The sequence below is a fragment of the Anopheles bellator genome, chromosome 1 (assembly GCF_943735745.2).
Source record: "Anopheles bellator chromosome 1, idAnoBellAS_SP24_06.2, whole genome shotgun sequence".
In the NCBI taxonomy this organism is placed as follows: domain Eukaryota; kingdom Metazoa; phylum Arthropoda; class Insecta; order Diptera; family Culicidae; genus Anopheles; species Anopheles bellator.
The window spans coordinates 31,600,561-31,618,446 of NC_071285.1; positions in this window are offsets into that span (position 1 = coordinate 31,600,561).

Here is a 17,886-nt window from a genome sequence, read left to right on the forward strand (position 1 = left end):
AGATGAGGTGTGTCAAAATTTGACGTAATTCGAAACATAACCAAGAAAGCTGTAGTGGTTAAAGTGACGCTACTTTTGTAGTCGTGAAAAAAATGGGACAAAACGAGTTTCGTGTGTTGATAAAACATTGTTTTCTAATGGGAAAAAGCACTGTTTAAGCTCAGCAATGGCTTGAAAAACGTTATCCGGAATCTACTTCGTCGAAAACAACCATTCATCGGTGGTATGCAGACTTGAAAAATGGTCTTGTTGATACAATTGATGCGGAACGTTCGGGTCATGAGGCAGTGAGGCAGTAACTCCCGAAAACACTAAGCAAGTATTGAAAATCGTGATGGGTGACCGCAAAATGAAAGTGCGCGAGATAGCTAAGATGGTGAACATATCCACTGGTAGTGTATTTACTATTTTGCACCAAAAATTAGCTATGAAAAAGGTTTTCTCCAAATGGCTGCCGCGTTTGCTCACAATGGAACAAACGATCACAAATCAAAACGATGACCAAATAGAACGAATTAGGCTTCCAACTCATTTTCCAACTCGTTTTCATAATTAGTCCCGGGACTTTTTGAACGATGTGTTATTCTTTATTGACTGTTTTATCCTTCGGCAACAACTCATGATGGACCAAGGGCCGTGCAATCGAAGAAAACTTTTACCAACCTTCACATTCCACCGAACGAGTATACGTAACCCGGATAAATACAAAATTAACATTACTTTTAGATCAAACCACGTATTCGGATTCGGATCGTGCAATAATTTCAGCTCAATAAGCTTCCATCGCCATTCCGCGATGCTGAGGTATCGGAAAGGTGTTTGGTTTAAGCTGGAGCTGGTGCTAATACAGTGCAAGTGTCCTGTAAAGCGTGCGACTTCCATTCAAACGGAATGTGGTGAAGATTCCGCCGACATTGCCCAATTTTCAGAGAAACAATTCTGAAATTGTTGATACAAATACTGGTACCACTTCTACCGCTCAAAACTGTTAGCCAGGCCTCATTGGTCACGTGTCACGGGCACCATAGTTCCGTTATCGGCATTCACCCCCCATTGGGTATCTGGTCCCTGGTTCGTTCGCGAAACATAACCCGCCACCAGACTCGGGTGCGTCTCGGGCTGCGAAACGCGGGCACCCGGAGCCTCATCGTTGTCAGGTCAGGCTTGTGAGGTCTGGCGATGCGAGTGGCAAATTTATTTACTCAACTTCATTTTTCTTTTTCACGCCACCAGGAAACGGAGCGCGTGAAGTCCCGTTCGGGGCTGCCGGCGGACAAAAAGTGGGCGAAAATCGAATCGAAATAAAATGGGAAACGTGAGCGGAAGTGTGGAAGTGAGTGGTTTGCTTGCGGAGTGCGAAGTGCCGCGCTTATCAGTTTTTCCGCAAGAGCGACTCCACTCGGGTGCCGGCCATGGAGACGCCACGCCACGACACCCGAATCGCTCCGGATGGCGGCCACCACAGCCGAGGCATCAAACCGGAACTGCGTGTGCTCCTCTTGTAGGGTGTGGTGTATCGTGTATCGTGGGCCGATGATGGATGATGGCGATGGCGGTGGCGATGGTGATGATGATGACGGCAACAATGCACACGCTGGTGACACATGCCACAAGGAAACGCAAGAAGGGCAAGGATAGGGGGTGGGCGTCAGCGGGGCGGAAACAAGTTTTCCACTTCCGCCCCGAAGGTGGAGCGCCGGGCAGAGAAGCGTGCAGAGATATTTTTCCAGCGATTATGTTTGAATAAGTTTGACAGTAAACTGATCCGGGCTGCAGAGGAAACGGCGGAAGCGAGCGGTGGCGTTGCTCGGGGCGTACCCCTAAGAGGAGTGCCACCCGGCCTCGCCGGTCAGAGATGGGTCGGCACTCACTATTGTGCCCGCCACCCTTAGCGCCAAGATGGATTCACACTTGTTACTTCATATTCCCGGGAGATCCGAGAGCTCCTCAAGGAGGAGCCCGGGAGGAAGGGCGAATCCAGCGTCGCTGTGGAAAAATAAGGAAAATTCCGAAGATATTTTGACGCAAGATAATTCCATCTCGCCACGCTATGGAATTTATTCGCCCTGACAGGATACGGCGGCGGGCGTCCAGTCCGCAGGCACCGACGGACGTGGCAGGATATTTGATTATTTCGATAAGCAATAGCGTCGGCACCGTTCGAGGCTGGCTTTGACGTGCCCTGTCCCTGTCCTCGATCCCCGTAGCTCGAGTTTTTGCTAACAAAAAAAAAACACGGTGCTATTTTAATGACAGCTGTCAGACTTGATGTACCTCGATGGATGAACGTTTACGACCAGACGTTAGGGAACCTGTTGTCGAAACACTGAAACAGAACATAGAAATCTCTAAGCCAAAAGGACACTGAAAGGACACGAAAGTGACACTCAATGGCAAATTGTCCGGTTCCGGATCCGGGTTGCATAAATTTGCACCCCCAAAAAAGGCTGGGTGGCCCCTTGTTGGGCGGATTGTCCAAATGTAATTACGGAAGTCAATTGAAGTTATTAATTGTCTAGATTCTAATTACTTAATTTTTAATTGCAATCTGCCGCGTGGGCCGAGAGGGGGCCCGCCGCGCGTAATAATGAAGGCAATAGAAACATTAAACTACCCGCACCACATCATTAACCGAAACTTCCGCTTCCGGAACACCCCAACCCGGAACAGACCAACCGGGCGGCCGCGGACAAAGTGAAATAAATGGCAGCGCTGCTGCGCTTTGATGTCGATATGATTTTCCGACCGACTTTCCGGAGCTTCGGGGGTGGTGGTGCCCGGGCAATGACCACAGCCAGGAGTTGTGGAGTCTGCGGTGGGGGCTTTATATTACCGACAACCGAACCCAGACCCGACCCTTTCCTGTCGTACGTGCTGTGTGCTGCGTTTCTTTCGCCAAAAGCCAAAACCCGAACGAACCCGGCTGGCCAGTGTCCCCCCAAATACAGCAATTATGATCTTTTGTTGGCAAATCCGAGCTACACCTCAAACCATTGTGGTAGATAGTGTGGTAGTGGTCGCCAGACCGAAGCTTCCATTGGGTGCCAGGACGTGGTGAGAGGCTGAGGTGGAACTGCTAGTGGGTGCGATAGCTGGTGCGGTTATGCTCTGAGGTCGTTCTCCATTTTACTGAGGCCCCCTCATTGGATATGTCGGGATATTAAATAACGCGAGTAGCACCGATACTGGTGCGTTGCTCCTGGTTTCTAATCAGGCAAGGATCGCTGTGTAGCGCCTGTGCGATGATGTGCGACGTATCTAACGATTCAACTGGCATAATCAAGTGGAGTCCTAAATGCTACGTGGAAGGTGTCACCTCTCAATTTTCCCCAATTTCTAACCAACTCAACGTCGTCGTTTTTGGACCCATTGACAATCTACAATCATCTAAATGATGAATGAAGAAATGAATAAATGGAGAAAACATTAATGAAATGGAAACAATTTTCGCGGCATTGGAAACTCGACTTATTGCTAGATGCGAAAGCTGCTCTTTAACTTGAATGGGGACGAAGGATGGGTAGGCTTTGTGCCGTGGTCCACCTGCGCCCAGCCGTAGTAATACCCGCCACTGGCTGGATAGGCACGAACTTCCGCCCGAAAAACGAAAGTTGAAAATTACACCAAAAATAAACCCAAAAACGGCTGCGGCAGGATTATTGGACGGGATTTAAGGAACCCACCTACCCGATGGCGAACGGGCCGAGAAAATTGGGATGGATTTGAACCCGGTGACGCAAGCGATCCTTCGGCCAAGGAATTAATTCTCATCATGCAAATGGTCCGCGTGGAAGGATGCCACAAAATCCTTCGAACATGCCTTTTTAATGTTTTTCGCCAAACTCCTCCCCGGCACGACTCCCTGGCCCTCGATCTGAGCCCGGTCTGAGCCCCCACCGAAGCCCTGGACGTCTTCATTTTTCCCCGGGACCAAATCCTTTTCCCCTCCAACGGGCCCCTCTATCTCCTTATCACCGCTCGCCAAACCCGGCCGCGGCTGCGCTGCGCAAAGGTGTTTTGGAGTTTCACAGTTCATTATATTCATTATTTAGCTATTCGCTAAATTGAATTTTACAATTAACTCCATCTTAATCTAAATTTAACGATAAACGAGGCACGAAATTGCTTCAACGGTGTGTCCGGTATCTGCTGGGGCGTGCGTTCGCGCGCCCACGCCAGGATACAATGGGGCAAATGAGGTGAATAGGCCCGGTCCGGGATAAAGAGCACCCCCCCGCGGTGTCTCGGTTTTTGGGCTGGACACCGGAATGGAACGAGACCTCCAAGAGTTCCGGTAGACAAACCCGTGCAGGGAGAGAGAGAGAAAAAAGGGCGGCCATTAAATTAAATCTGGAAGAAATTTGTTCATCTCGACCGGAGCAGTGCCAGCAGGGCTGGCCACTGGGCCCCGTGTGCTGGGTGTGGGAGATGAAGAAAAACGACACATAGATCCTACGGTCCACCGAACCGTCGTTCCGCCAGCGCCGCCGCCCCCGGCCCCAGGATAAGTGTGACTCTTCGGCTGCCTGGCTTGGCGGCTGCCCCTAATGAAGATAGATGTTTCCGTGTGGTCGTATACTGGGGCCTCGTCCAACACCTTCCCGTTTCACGGCACTGGCCATCAATTCTCGTGACCATGAGCTCCCTCGGCCCACGAGCTACCGAGCAGCGCGCAGAAGGCTGAAGAAACTGCCCCGCAAAGATTTTGTTGCTTCTCCACGCCAAGGCACGCCACGAGTTGGGAAGATGACGCCGGAGAAGATCTACTACAAGTCCGACTCAGGAGACTTTTCATCGGAGCAAAACATAGTCCGAGAAGGGAGGAAAGGATTGCCGGCCCAACTACTCCACCCCACCCGTGGTCGGGCTGCTGATCTCCCCCGGATCTGGTGGCCGCTGTGGAAAAAGGTAAACAACGCCATTTGCTTACACGCCGCTAAGTCGCTTCGTACTAAAAAAGAGTTTATTTTAATTAAATTCAAAGCCATAATGTAGATGGTAAATAAATTCCAGCGTCCCCGGCTAGACGGAGCGCCACCGCAGTGTCCTGTAGCGGGGGGGACTCTGGCACCTGGGTCCTCGGACTGGCGGGTTCTTTGTCGTCGTCATCGCCACCGCAACCGATACGCGCGATTCCGGCACCTCGCTCGAATTGCGGTTTTTCGAGGGCGCCCACTTTGTCCCCGTCCGCTTGTGTTGCCGAAGGACCTGGCTGCTATCGGAAGGCGTACCGCTGCCTGCCTGCCACACACACACAGTTCTATCTATCTACTAACTGCCATCATTGGCACGGAGCCCCGTAGTCGCTGCGTTTTTCTAGACCCGGCCAAGAGGCAGGGTCCGGAATTGTTTTCCCGTGCACTGTGCCATCCTCTTTTTTGCGCACACAACAACAACAAACACCTTCTGGCTGGGCCCCTTCGCATGCTGGCAATTTATGCAACGTAAGTAAAATTACATTCTACCTCCGGGCAATACGATTTACGAGACGCTGCTGCTTGCAAGACACAGTTTACGAGAAAAATAATCCAAACACGAACCGACCGCTTTTTTCTAGCACAAAAACCACGCCAACAGAAATCGCTGTCAGTTGTTGGGTTGTTGGGCGTAACCACGTAGTTTAGCATGCATGTTTGGCGTTTTTGTGAGATCAGGTCGCTCGGTAGTGGCAAATGAGTAGTTACAAGTCAATGCGTAAGAACAACGTGTGCACCGGAATTGAGCAAGAAAGTAGAGTGGGCTACGGAGCCACAAGGCAATTTTAAAAAGTGGTAGCCGGTCACCCAAAGAATGTCATACACAAGATGCCGTGATGAGCCCAGCATTTTAAGGAACTGCTGAACGACCAAACTACCGAGCAGTCAGAAGCTCCACTAGCGGATACAAATCTGCTTCCATCAAATCGACCATCCAACTGACTCGCTGGGCCATTCGTCGACTGAAGAATACTAAGGCACTGACAGGATTGCAGGATCGACGCCGATTTGATGAGGAAGGTCTGCCACTGATTGAGGAAAACCCCATGCGGAAGATTCTTGAAAGAGCTATTGAGTTTCGTAAGGACACTTAATACGACTTCGTCGACTTCAAGGCCCCATACAATAACACATTCAGAGTAAAACTGTATGAGACCAAGGCTAATTTCGGAATACCAGACTTGTTACAGTGACCATGACCAATGTGGCTACCACAAAAACATTGCGACAGAGATGCGGACTCGCCTTCAACATCGCGCTAGAGCGAGTAAACCGGAACACTGAAGAGGAGACCTCAGGGACCATCTACTTCAAGTCCAACCAGATCATGCTGATGACATAGACAGGTCGAAAGTTCTCCAAACTGGCTCAGTCCAACAACATCGGGAAGCAACTTGAAGGTGACGTACTAATAGATGATCGAAAGTTCGAAGTCTCGAGCTTGACCTATCTAGGGTCAAAGTTTAGCACTAACAACCGCATAACTGAGGACTTGAAGTCTAGGATGCTAGCAGCCAACAGGTCGTTCTACAGTTTGAGGAAGCTATTTCGCGTCACATCTTGTGTCTGGATGGTCGAAGCTGAGTGTTACACAGAACCTTTTTATTCCTAGCACTCACAAACCCATCGGAGACGTGGACTCTATTTAAAACTGATGAAATTCTCTTTTCTTGCGTCCGAGAGGAAGATGCTCAGATTGATATTTAGGCCCGTATATGAAGACATACAATGGAGAATCCACTACAACAGCAAGCTGTACGCACTATACGACGACCTCACCGTTATGGAACAGCTCTTGCGCCTCGCCAGGCTCCGGTGGGATGGTCATGTCATGAGAATTAACGACGAGCCAGCCCACAAAATCTTCTTAGACCGTCCATAAAGGAAGCTGACGTTCATGAGAAGGTAAAACACGCTAAAACAATACGACTCTACTTATTCAAGTCTTAGAACCCGGTAGATATGACATTTCCTAAAACATTGTAAACATTCCAATCATGATGTCTCTATTTTTACAGAATCTTCTCTACAGGTGCCGGAAATCAACCCCAAAGGATGTTAAATAAACAAAAGCTGGAGAGTACAAACATCACCTATGCCCCGTGCGTCCAAGATTGTCTAAGTCCTGCAAGTGAATACTATTTAGCACAGCTTTACAGTTCCCATTAGTAACGTAACGAGTAGCAAAAAGTTCGCCGTTTCATCACGGAAGACGAGTCGCTCCAGCGGTTGATCGAATTTCGCCAACTTATGACCATCATCCGTTCGTTCGGGCACGGGCCGTGCGGATGTCCTGTTACCAGCCCCCGGAACAGTGTGTCGCGGATGAGATTCCTCGACTAAGTGGACAACCCAAAATCGCATTACGCGGCCAGTGTGTATCCTGGGGACGGTGTCGACGGGCTGAACCGCGCGACCGCAAAGCGTTGGGCCAGCAAACTTGGGCTCATTCATCGACACTCGGCCGAGTGTCGACATTTCCCCACCAACCACGGGCCACGGTTGGTCACACGGGCCAAACGGGCTATCTCGCTGCGCTGAAAGCCTAGTCAGCGGATGCCGACTACCCCCGGGAGCAGCCCAGCGCCGAGCCAGCGGGCGGGCCCGATCCGTTCGATGGTTTACAATTAGGTCAGGGAATCAAATTAACTGGCACTCGTGAGTAATTAGATAAATATCGTGGCCATACGCGGGCGAGCGAACGAACGCGCCACGCACCGACGCCACGGGGCCCACATCCTTTCTGACGAATCTGACGTCCTCCGACGGTTCGGGCTAGATCGGCGGGCATGCACATTACCGCATCCGGTTAGTCACTGCGACAACTTTATCGGCCAATCATCGGGCCCAGGACCGGGCCCGTCAGGACTCGACTGGGTCGAACGGCGAGTGCTACTCAGTGCTCGCCCTCAGAGGTCGAGAGGTTGAGGCCACCGTTCCGGATTGAATTTTTGGACTATCACACCATACGGTGGCACAGTAATTGGATTACAGTTTATCAACAGGCATCCGTTTTTAGAAATGCAGTGCACCGTCGGAGAGCTGAAGTCCCTTTTTGGGGGCAGTATTTCCGCTCAGCTCCCGGAAGGGCTGCTCGTGCCGAAGGTTTGCCTATCTTGGGTTCCATTTCAGATTGTGGGAAAGGAAAAAAGCACTAAAGCCGTGTCATTTCGGGGCAAGAAGTGCCACTTTGCTATATTGAGATATATTATTAAAATTTAGTAAAATCTTTCACATTTACGACATGGGACGCTTAGCGAAAATTTGGAAATATCCAAATCTTATTTCCAAAGTGGTTCGGAAAACTTACATGTCGTGCAATAGAAGCCAATTTTTACTGCTGGCATCATCGGCTCATTTTTCTTCAAAAATGAAGAAGGATCCTTAACCATCGATGACGTACGCAGCCGAGAAATATTGACTGATTGGTTCTTCAGAGAAATTGCAGCTGAAAACTTGAACAAACAGTGGGTTTCAACAGGACGGCGCTACATGCCATACAGCCACAATCGATATATAATATTACCCCCCATTTTTCGAATGCACAATACTTATTAGAAGCTAACAGTTGATAAAGGAAGTAACGAGAAGATAAGGAAAAGTAAGTAAAGTACTTTGTTCGATGGAAATAATTAAACATTCTTACGACTGCAGGTGTAAGTTGACAAATCTCTCCACGTGATGTTTCGGTTCATCTGCAAAAAATAGGAGAACTAGATCAGAAAAGAGTGCAGCTTGTTGTAAAAAACAAGGTAAACATTAGATCCGCTCAGTTGCCAACAGTCATGTCACTGCCTGCTATGATCTGATAACCGTGACAGTCCACCGGTCACGCGAGTATCATGTACCTTTTTACAACACAGGCTAAGTTCCGCCAGAAGCTGACCATCACTCTGCAAGGAGAGACAGGCATGTAAAGTGGCCAACGAGTCTGCGTGACCGCACCTACTAGGTAAGCCATTTCTTATCAAACTCATCTATTACACTGCATGGATCGTAAGAAAAAGAATGATTCGTATCCGCGAATGGAAGCGACAGAAAAAAAAAAACAATAAATAGAAGCTCACAAAACAATCACCACAACCTTTTTTTCGGGGTCTCCTAAACAAACTGATCCTTCGCCAGCAGCCACGGGTCCGGTAATTAATGGGGCCTGGCTCAGCAAATAGTTATCACTTTTACACATAATTTATGCACAACAATGAAGGGATATTTTTAGAGCGACATGCCGAAACGGCAGCGAAAAACCCGCGCCCGAACCAGAGGACCTAATGGTCCGCAATTCAATTGAATGCAACGAAACTCCACTCCGCCGCGGCCAGCGTTGCCAGCGCGATAAGCCGGTGGCCAGTGTAGGGATCGGGGTCCTGGGTGTGGTCCGCGTGTAGGAGCATAAAGCTGTACACCGGAAGCGTCACGCCGTTCGGCCCACCGGGGGCCCGGGCGGAAACGGACATGATGGCAGTCACGCCACAATGGGTTGTTTGATTAAACGGTACCATTTCCTTTGCCCGGCCCTTCGTGCGGATAGCGTTTGGCAATTTATTAAGGAAAACATTAATTAGCATGCACACTCGAGGCTGATAAAACGCCTTTGTTGCGGCGCTTTATGGACCGGGGCCCTCCGTGCCGATCGCGCTGGCGGGAAAAATGTGGTGTGTTTAACGTGGCAAATGTCTTTCTCCATTTTTCCACCTACTAATGCGATTACATTCTGTTCTGTGGGTACTCTTTCGTGTGAAAAGAACGATCGAGTTTACAACACGGTAAAAACCGAATTTATACACCTCCCGGACTGTTAAGTAACTTCAACTCAACTTGAGTCACCATCAGCCACTTTATGAACGAAATCCAAACGGCCGTTCGCCGATACGCGATGTATTTCTGGCGTTCTTTAGTAGGTATTAGTGGTTGAAACCTCAATTTTGAGGTTGGTTGGTGGGTTGAGTTTGGCATTTTATTCACAGCTAATTTTGACGGTGCAGCACGTCCGCAGACGTCGATACTGGTCAAGTCAACATATTAGCGGGCGTAGCACGTTATTTAAAGAGTAAGAGAATTAGTAGCTAAGTAGTAGTAGTTTAGGGATAATAAGTATTATAAGTAAGTAATAAAGCATGGCCCAGTTAGAATCGGGAACAATTGCATTAGCTCTATCTCGGGTTTGGTTTGACTTAGGAAACATATCAAGGTGTCAAATTGAAGGTTTTAAATTTATTATGTGGGTCGGTCGGTCGGATTGTACTTTAAATTTATTATGTCGGTCGTCGGATGAAATCACGAACTTTCTTTGGAATGCACGCCATAATTTTCTGCACAATCTTCTGATCTACCTCAGCGGCTAATTTGATCCAATTTCTCGCCATCTCTGCAGCATTCCGCATTACCTTTTCAGTCTTCTTCAACTTCCTATTGATTGTTGCCCAACAATTTTCGATTGGGCGGAGTCTAGGGCAACTTGGTGGGTTGATATCCTTTGTGATGAAATCCACCTTATTGTAAAAGTATCACAGAACTACATCCCTGCTGTAGTGGCAGCTTTCCAAATCAGGCCAAACCTTAACCGGACCTTTGTGTGACTTAATAAATGATAGAACTCACTTTTTGAGACACTCTTCCTTGTATAGAGTTGAGTTCACCGTCGTGTTTGTGATGAAAACCTTGATTTTTGTCCACAGGTGCAAATTCTTTGTCATATCTTTAATGTTAGTGCACATTTATTGGCGAATACAAATTTGATCTTGGAGAGAACATCTTCCCATGCCGTGGCGAGATAAAATTTTGATCCAGGAAGCCGTCCAAAATCAAATTTCACGTATGTTTCGTCGTCCATAAGCAAGCATCCTTTGTACCTCGTCATAAGCTTCTCGTACAACTAGAAGCGCGGGTTTTAATGACTAGATTTTGTTTAAGAGTCCTTTTTGGATGCTTACATACAAGGAAAAAACAGTAGCTTCAGCGTAGACAGATCTTCATTACTTTTGCTGGTACCATATTTTTTTGCAATATCCCGAACCTAAAGTCCAGGATTTGCCTCGATTGATCTTAAAACCTTCCAGTTCAGCTGCTGATTGTATGTTCCACTACGACGTCTACTCTGAATCTTTCAATCTACGGTATTGGGTTCCCAGAAACGGTAAAGCACAGCATATATAGTTGATTTTGCGAATTTTTGTGTTTTTGAGATTTGTACGTGGTCTACTTACGTGGTGTTTTCGACGCGATTGTGTAGAATTATTTTTCTTCTTTCGAGTTCAACTGAGCATAACTTTCCATAAACTCCACGTACTAAGATGAAACTTTCAGCACTGAAAGTCGAATGTTTACTAAAGATATGACTATCGACACTTTTGAAATTCGACCTCCAGAGGCGCTGCTAGAAATCATGCAACTGTTCCCGATTCTAAGTGGGCCATGCTTTAAGTGATTTAGGCATAATAAGTATTACGCCTAAACTACTACTACTGAAGCACTTATTTCGGTGGTCGTCTAGCACAATTTGGTGAAATATGGTGATGTTTTCTCCGGTAGTTGCAGTTTTTGGACGTCCCGAACGCTCCCGAACTTCCCATCCACATATCCAAACTGATTTTGGTTTGCTTAGGCGTATTGCCTTTCAGAAACAAATGTTTCATGAGACTGACTTAAACTCACTCAAACGATTTTTATACAAAATCTGCGTGTCCAAACTGGCCTAATTTTTTATGGGTAACTGTCAGCAGATTCACTAGCTTCCGTTTACTTATGCTGCCATCTTCATAGTGTATTTGTGCCTAGCCCTTTATCATAGCAAGCGACGAGCTCTAATTACTCGAATCGGAACCAACTGGAAGAAATTTCGTAAAATCAAACACAACATTCAAATAATAACATAATTTTAAATGTCACAAATGCAGGTCTTTCAAGCGTTTCTGGTGAGCATTTTTACGAACCAAAAATACGAGCTCAGTGTGGATTGCAACAAAGTTCTCCGGGCCGACCACTTCTTATAAAAAAGAAACATTTGCGTATTATTCCACAAAACTTACACAAAATGGTGCCGTAAACACGCACTTTGAATGCCCTCCCCCCGTGGTAGGAATTCCCAAACTTTATTATCCAACTTCTGGGCCCTAGCCAAACTGACTGTCCCCAAGACCCCAACAACAATTCCCCAATAAAGCGGGGAAAACAATAAAAATTATCACTTCAATTATCCTTTCGGCGACACCATTCGGCGATAAAAATCCATCACGCACCCAATCGGCACGCAACCGCACCACGGCGGGCTCTCTGGCAGGAAATTAGCCGCAAATTAATCGCTGGGCATTTCGGTTCTCGCCCCACCCCTCCTCAACCCAAGCCCTCGCCCTCGCCCTCAGCCATCGACGGGGGCCAATTGGGCAACCTCCCGGGACCGGCGGGGACGAAAAGGTGTCATAAAAATTTATATGTCCTTTCCGGCACTTCCGGCCAAACGGCAAAGGGCAAGCGCAGCTTGACTGCACAATGATGGTTTGTTGTTTTTTTTTCTTCTTTCCGCTTCCGCAACCGCCACCACACTTGTTGCGTCCCGGGCTTGAGGACCTTTTTTCTCCGTTGAAAGCTCTTGAGAGTGACACACTCCCATACGTTCGGCGGCGGGCTCGTTCCGCATCGCATCCTTCCACAGCCGGGGGGAGGGATTCATACCAGAGAGGGCCTGCTATGCTGCACCGCGAGTGGGGTCGACGACGACGGGTGGCGGGGCAGGCAATGCTTCGGGAGGGAATCGTTTTGCGGGTTCGTTGGTTTTGTAACGCTCGACGAGCGGTGAATCGCACAGGAAAGCGAACCACAGAGCCTGTCATTCGGTGCCAACAAATGTGACAAACAATCCTCACAAATTCACCTACCATCACGGCCACGCACCGCAACCCAGCGCCGCCCCGCCCTCGCCCGCCCTCTCCCGGGCGGGTCCAGCGAATGTTGACGGTAATAATAACAATGATCATAATGGAGCTCATGATTTATTCGCTTCCCTCACCACGGGCTCGGCTCGGCCCCCGGTGGGGGTATCCTGGGCTACCGTCGGATGCAGCACACAATCTGCTCTAGGCTTAGCGAGCAGATTTCAGTGCGGGTCGGTCGAAAAGTGACTCCGTTTCGTTGATTGGATTGTTTCATGTTGCACGGAAAGGAAAGCATTAAATTCGCTTAACTGCACTACTGTGGCCAGAATATATCGAGAATTCGCTTATACGGGATATACTTTTTCATATCAGCGTATACTTTTTCATTTGTTTATAAAACAAACACGGTTGAATATTTTTCGATGATGGAACTTTTATTTGAAAGATTATTTCACTAAATTTGTGTATAGAATAAAATTTTGGTTGCAGAAAATTAGGAAATATGAAAAATTGATTTCCAAAGTAATAGGTCGTTAAATTATTCGTCAAAAGCAGATTCAATTGAAGCTCATTTCTACCACGGTGGTTATACCACACCCGAGCACCCACAACACGTGACTGTTTGGTGCGGATTTGGGAAGATTAGTTCTTCGGCGTAATTGAAGCAGAGAACTTGGACGGTATTTGGTTTCAATAGGACGGCGCTACATGCCATACAGCAATAGCCACAATCGATACGTGTCTTATGCGAACAGTAACTATTGACAACCTCAAGACCAAAATTCACTTTGCTATTGCCGAAAAAGGACCAAATACAATCGAGAATGTACTCAAAAAAAGGTCGACCGAATTGCCAAGGCAATCGTGGTGAACATTTGACTAAAATTGTTTTACTTAAAAAATGTTGAGAATCAACCTCTCTAATAAAAGTTCAAGCATCGACAAATATTCAACCGTTATTTTGTAACCAAATCGAAAAGTACACGCTGATTTGCTTTAGCTGAATCCCTGCACCCTGTAGCTCGAATTACTGAGTTTGTTTATTCTTCTAAATCTAGCTGACTAGTTTTAAAATAATCCCAACTCCATTCTATTCCATACATCCAATTCCACACATCATTCAATGCCCCAAAAAAATACATACATCTTTCAATACATTCAATACATGTCTACGTTTGTTCCTACTTCCGAAACGGTCCGGAAACTTCCTTTAAGGAATGCCCTTCAAGACATTCTTTGTTTCGGTCTCTATCTCAACTGTTGACGGTAAAAGGTGTCCATAAAGTCATCTCGAAACATCTCGAAACAAACATTTCGAATTGATCACGAATCGATCACTCGAAAATATGATGCACCACGAGAATGTTGGACCAAGAATTTTCTCTTCGTCCTTTTTGGCGCTAAGCATTACGTAAACGACACGCAACTTTCATATAGTATTCTTTGTTGTTTCAGTAATTGGTCTATCTGTAGCTGAGCTCACCCATGTTTTTCCACTCCACTCCACGCATCGTTCACAAATATTCATATGGCCGAGGAAATTCTTTACCCAGTACACAGCTTCAATGCAAATATTGGACATTTTGTGGAAATTTAAAACATTTTCAACATCAACACCGAAGAACCCCAGAAACTTTTTAATCAAGCGGCAGCCTCGGCAGCATCGTCGTGGTCCAAACACGGAGCTGGAGTGCAAAAAAAAAATACGGAGCATGATGAAGCATCATCGTTAGGCGCATGACGGCAGCAGCACCCTCATCGTCATCGTCGTTTTCTGCACTATCATCACCGTCATCATTAGCATGCCAGATTTGGAGAACGTTTTTCGACAATCCATCCCAAGGTCCTCGGCCACGTTCGGCGGTGGAAAGTTTCCGTTTTCGTTCGGTGCCGAAGAAGAGCAACAGAAAAATAAAAAGAAAGAGGGCAAATAAAATCACAACAACCGCCAAACCGTTTGCCCGCGCCGAGAGTCCTTTTTGGGGTGCTCGCGTATTACTCCGAAAGTCAGGCGGGCGGACGGAGTGCGGCGCTGAAGTCAAGTGAATATATCCATAATTCAACGTGAACGAGGTTTTTATGAGTGTGCGATCGTTTGTGAAAGCTTACGCACCCCGTCCGTGCGGTGGGGCGTACGCGTCTCGGAAATTCACGCACTTATCGGAGGGCAGCGGAGCGGAGCATAGATTCAGCCCCCCGCCGGCCAAGAAAAGAGAGAAGGAGTACACACGCGGTGCGCGCGCGTACGGCCAACAAAGAAAGGCTCACATAAAACGCCCTGCCCGAGGAAGGGTCGCCAGGAGCTAGGACAGGACCTTCCGACGCTCGGAGGAGTGCCGTGGCCGCGCGCGGGTGGATATGTTTTATTATGTGTTAAGAAGGATGTTTATTCATACACTGTCGCCAGTGCGCGCCACGGGGCTCGGGGTTTTATGTGTCTGCCCGAGTCCTTTTATGGGTTGGTCACAACGTGTCCGGGACGACGCTCTGGCGCCACCCCGGCCACCTTCACCACCTTTTCGGCTACCGTCGATTTGATTAAGATGGTAAGCCCTTTCGCTTTAATTGTGTCGCCATTTATCCGGAGCCTGCTGCCCGGCCCGGACTCTCTAAAGCCACCGGGGTGAAAGCTTCGGCATTTAGCTCCAGCACAACACGACATTGTCCCTCTGGAGGGCGTGCCACCCTGGGTCGTCGCCAGGAATCGACGAGGACCATGACGAGCCGGCGCTAGTCATAAATAGGAATCAAATTGAGAGGTGTATGTTCTTTTTTAGATTAATAGCCATGTTCGCCATACCGGCAGCGCTGGTGGAGCCACGTCGGAGAAGTGCATGTAAGCGGACCGAAATGACTTTCAGGGCAGGACGTGGCACCAACATGTCGCAGAAGTGTTACCAGCGTGTCCTACAAGCCCATCATTGCTGCCCGAACGCAATCCTGGGGCTGGGAGAAGGTAGATCAGCGTAGCTCAGACAACGATCTGGTGCAAAAAGCAATTCAGGGAAGTTCAGGCTAACACCAGAGTTGTACACGCTTGATGAAGTGCCGGTTGTAAAAAATAGTTACAGAAGTTATAGCTGGACGAGATGGACTGAGAAACAAATACTTTCTTTAAAAAACTCTATTCTTTCACTACGTTAATGTTTTAATAGATTAAAAGAGTTTCCTTTACTTTTCAGAAAGTTCTATACCGAAATGATAATGAGAAACGGATCACGTTTGTGGAGTTACGGAAATTCTGTTCTCACAAATTACCCACAACAGGAACAATACTTTTATGCAATAAAGAGAACTTTCATTTCCTAATTGTGGAATGAAGGAAATATTCCATCGCTCAAACCTCGTATGGAGATCGTTCCCTCCGTCACGCTTCGTCCACAGTATGAGTTTTCTCTACAGGTTTTTTGATATGCTAGCGTCCACACTAGTAGCTTTTGGGCGAAAAAATCCGTGAGCGCCAGTGAGTGAAATGACAGTTCGTTTGTTTATGCTTTGATTTTTCAGTTTCCTTTCCTTCTCCTTCTAGTGCCATTTTTGTCAAAATTTGATCTGCTGTCGAAAAACTAGCCATATTTTTGGAAAGCAAAAAATAATTGCCGAAATTTGCAGTAAGCTGTCAATTTCAAAAAAATACCCCCGAAACGGGAAAATATCCCGTAAACATAAGGCGCTCAAGAGCAACTCACAGTAACTCACGGAACTTTAGCAAAAGATTAATAGTTTCTTGAGCTGCCAAACATTGTTACCAAGTTTCTCATACTGTGGACCCCGGGTCATAGCGCATTCGAATATTTGACGACCCTGTACTTGAATTCGTTACCTATGCTATGGATAAACTGCAGATAAATCACGCCCGAAGAAAACACATCGTTACAGAGAGTAAAAGAAATTAACATTGTCTCTGCTTGTCCTTTATAGAACCTGGATGTCCTTCTCCTTTAACTCCTTTAGCCTAACGTGGTTTTGTTTTATGATTCCTTGGTTTTTGGCTTGTTGTTTTATCTGATTGTACAGACTCAGCTGTCGTTTAGCGATCGCGAAACACAAAATACAATGCACCAAACTTATCTAATTTTTACCATAAGAACCTCTAGCCACCGAAGAAACTGCATGCACTGGCTACATCTATCTATATATATACAAATGGTTGTTTGTTTGTCTGTACCGCTTTTTCTCCAAAACTACTGAACCAATCCGCTTGAAATTTTGCACAACGTAGTTTTGTGACCCCGGATTGTGAATAGGAAAGTTTGACCCTCCCACACCTCCGGGAAGGGGGGGTTACCATACAAACGTAACGTAACGTAACGTCCCATACGTAACGTCTCATACGTAACGTCCCAATCCAACGTTTTCGAGCAAATCGAACCAAATTCAGCTGGTGCGAGTTTTGACCTGTATCCAACGGGAAGCGAGAAGGGAAGCCGATCATGTACGCCACCGGGAATCGCGATTGTCTGAAAAGGATGTGTAACGGGATTTGAAAAGAGAAGCCGATCGTTCGAAACGGAGGAATAACGAGAGGCTGGAAGGGAAGCCGATCGGGCGTCACTTAGAAGTCCGATCCTCTGAAACGCCGGATAGCCGAGAAGTGAGAATGAAATGAGGCGTGGCGAAGCTCGCCGGGACCAGCTAGTCGTGAATAAAATATCCGTCCCGGGAATAGCATCATCCAAAAGTAGAAATGATACATCACCTATTGGCAATAAAATGATCCATGGTCACCATTCTGGTCCCGAAAACAAAAGTACAACTCAAACCGAACAACAATAGTACGTCAACCGATACACCCAATGCATCGTCGACATCTTACAACCGAGCCAGCCCGGGATAAGGCTATTCTGAAGTGGAGGAAATGCCACTTGTTTCTTAAGCTAATCTTGTTAAGTAAGATTAAGTTAACTGTTAAGTAAGTTTAATAAATACGACCCGGTCCGTTCTTCTAAGATTTAAAAAAATGTCTGCTTCTGCCAAGACCAAAACATACCCGGCGGTTGTTCCGGCGGATTAGAAGCAGATACTTTAAATAGGCTAAG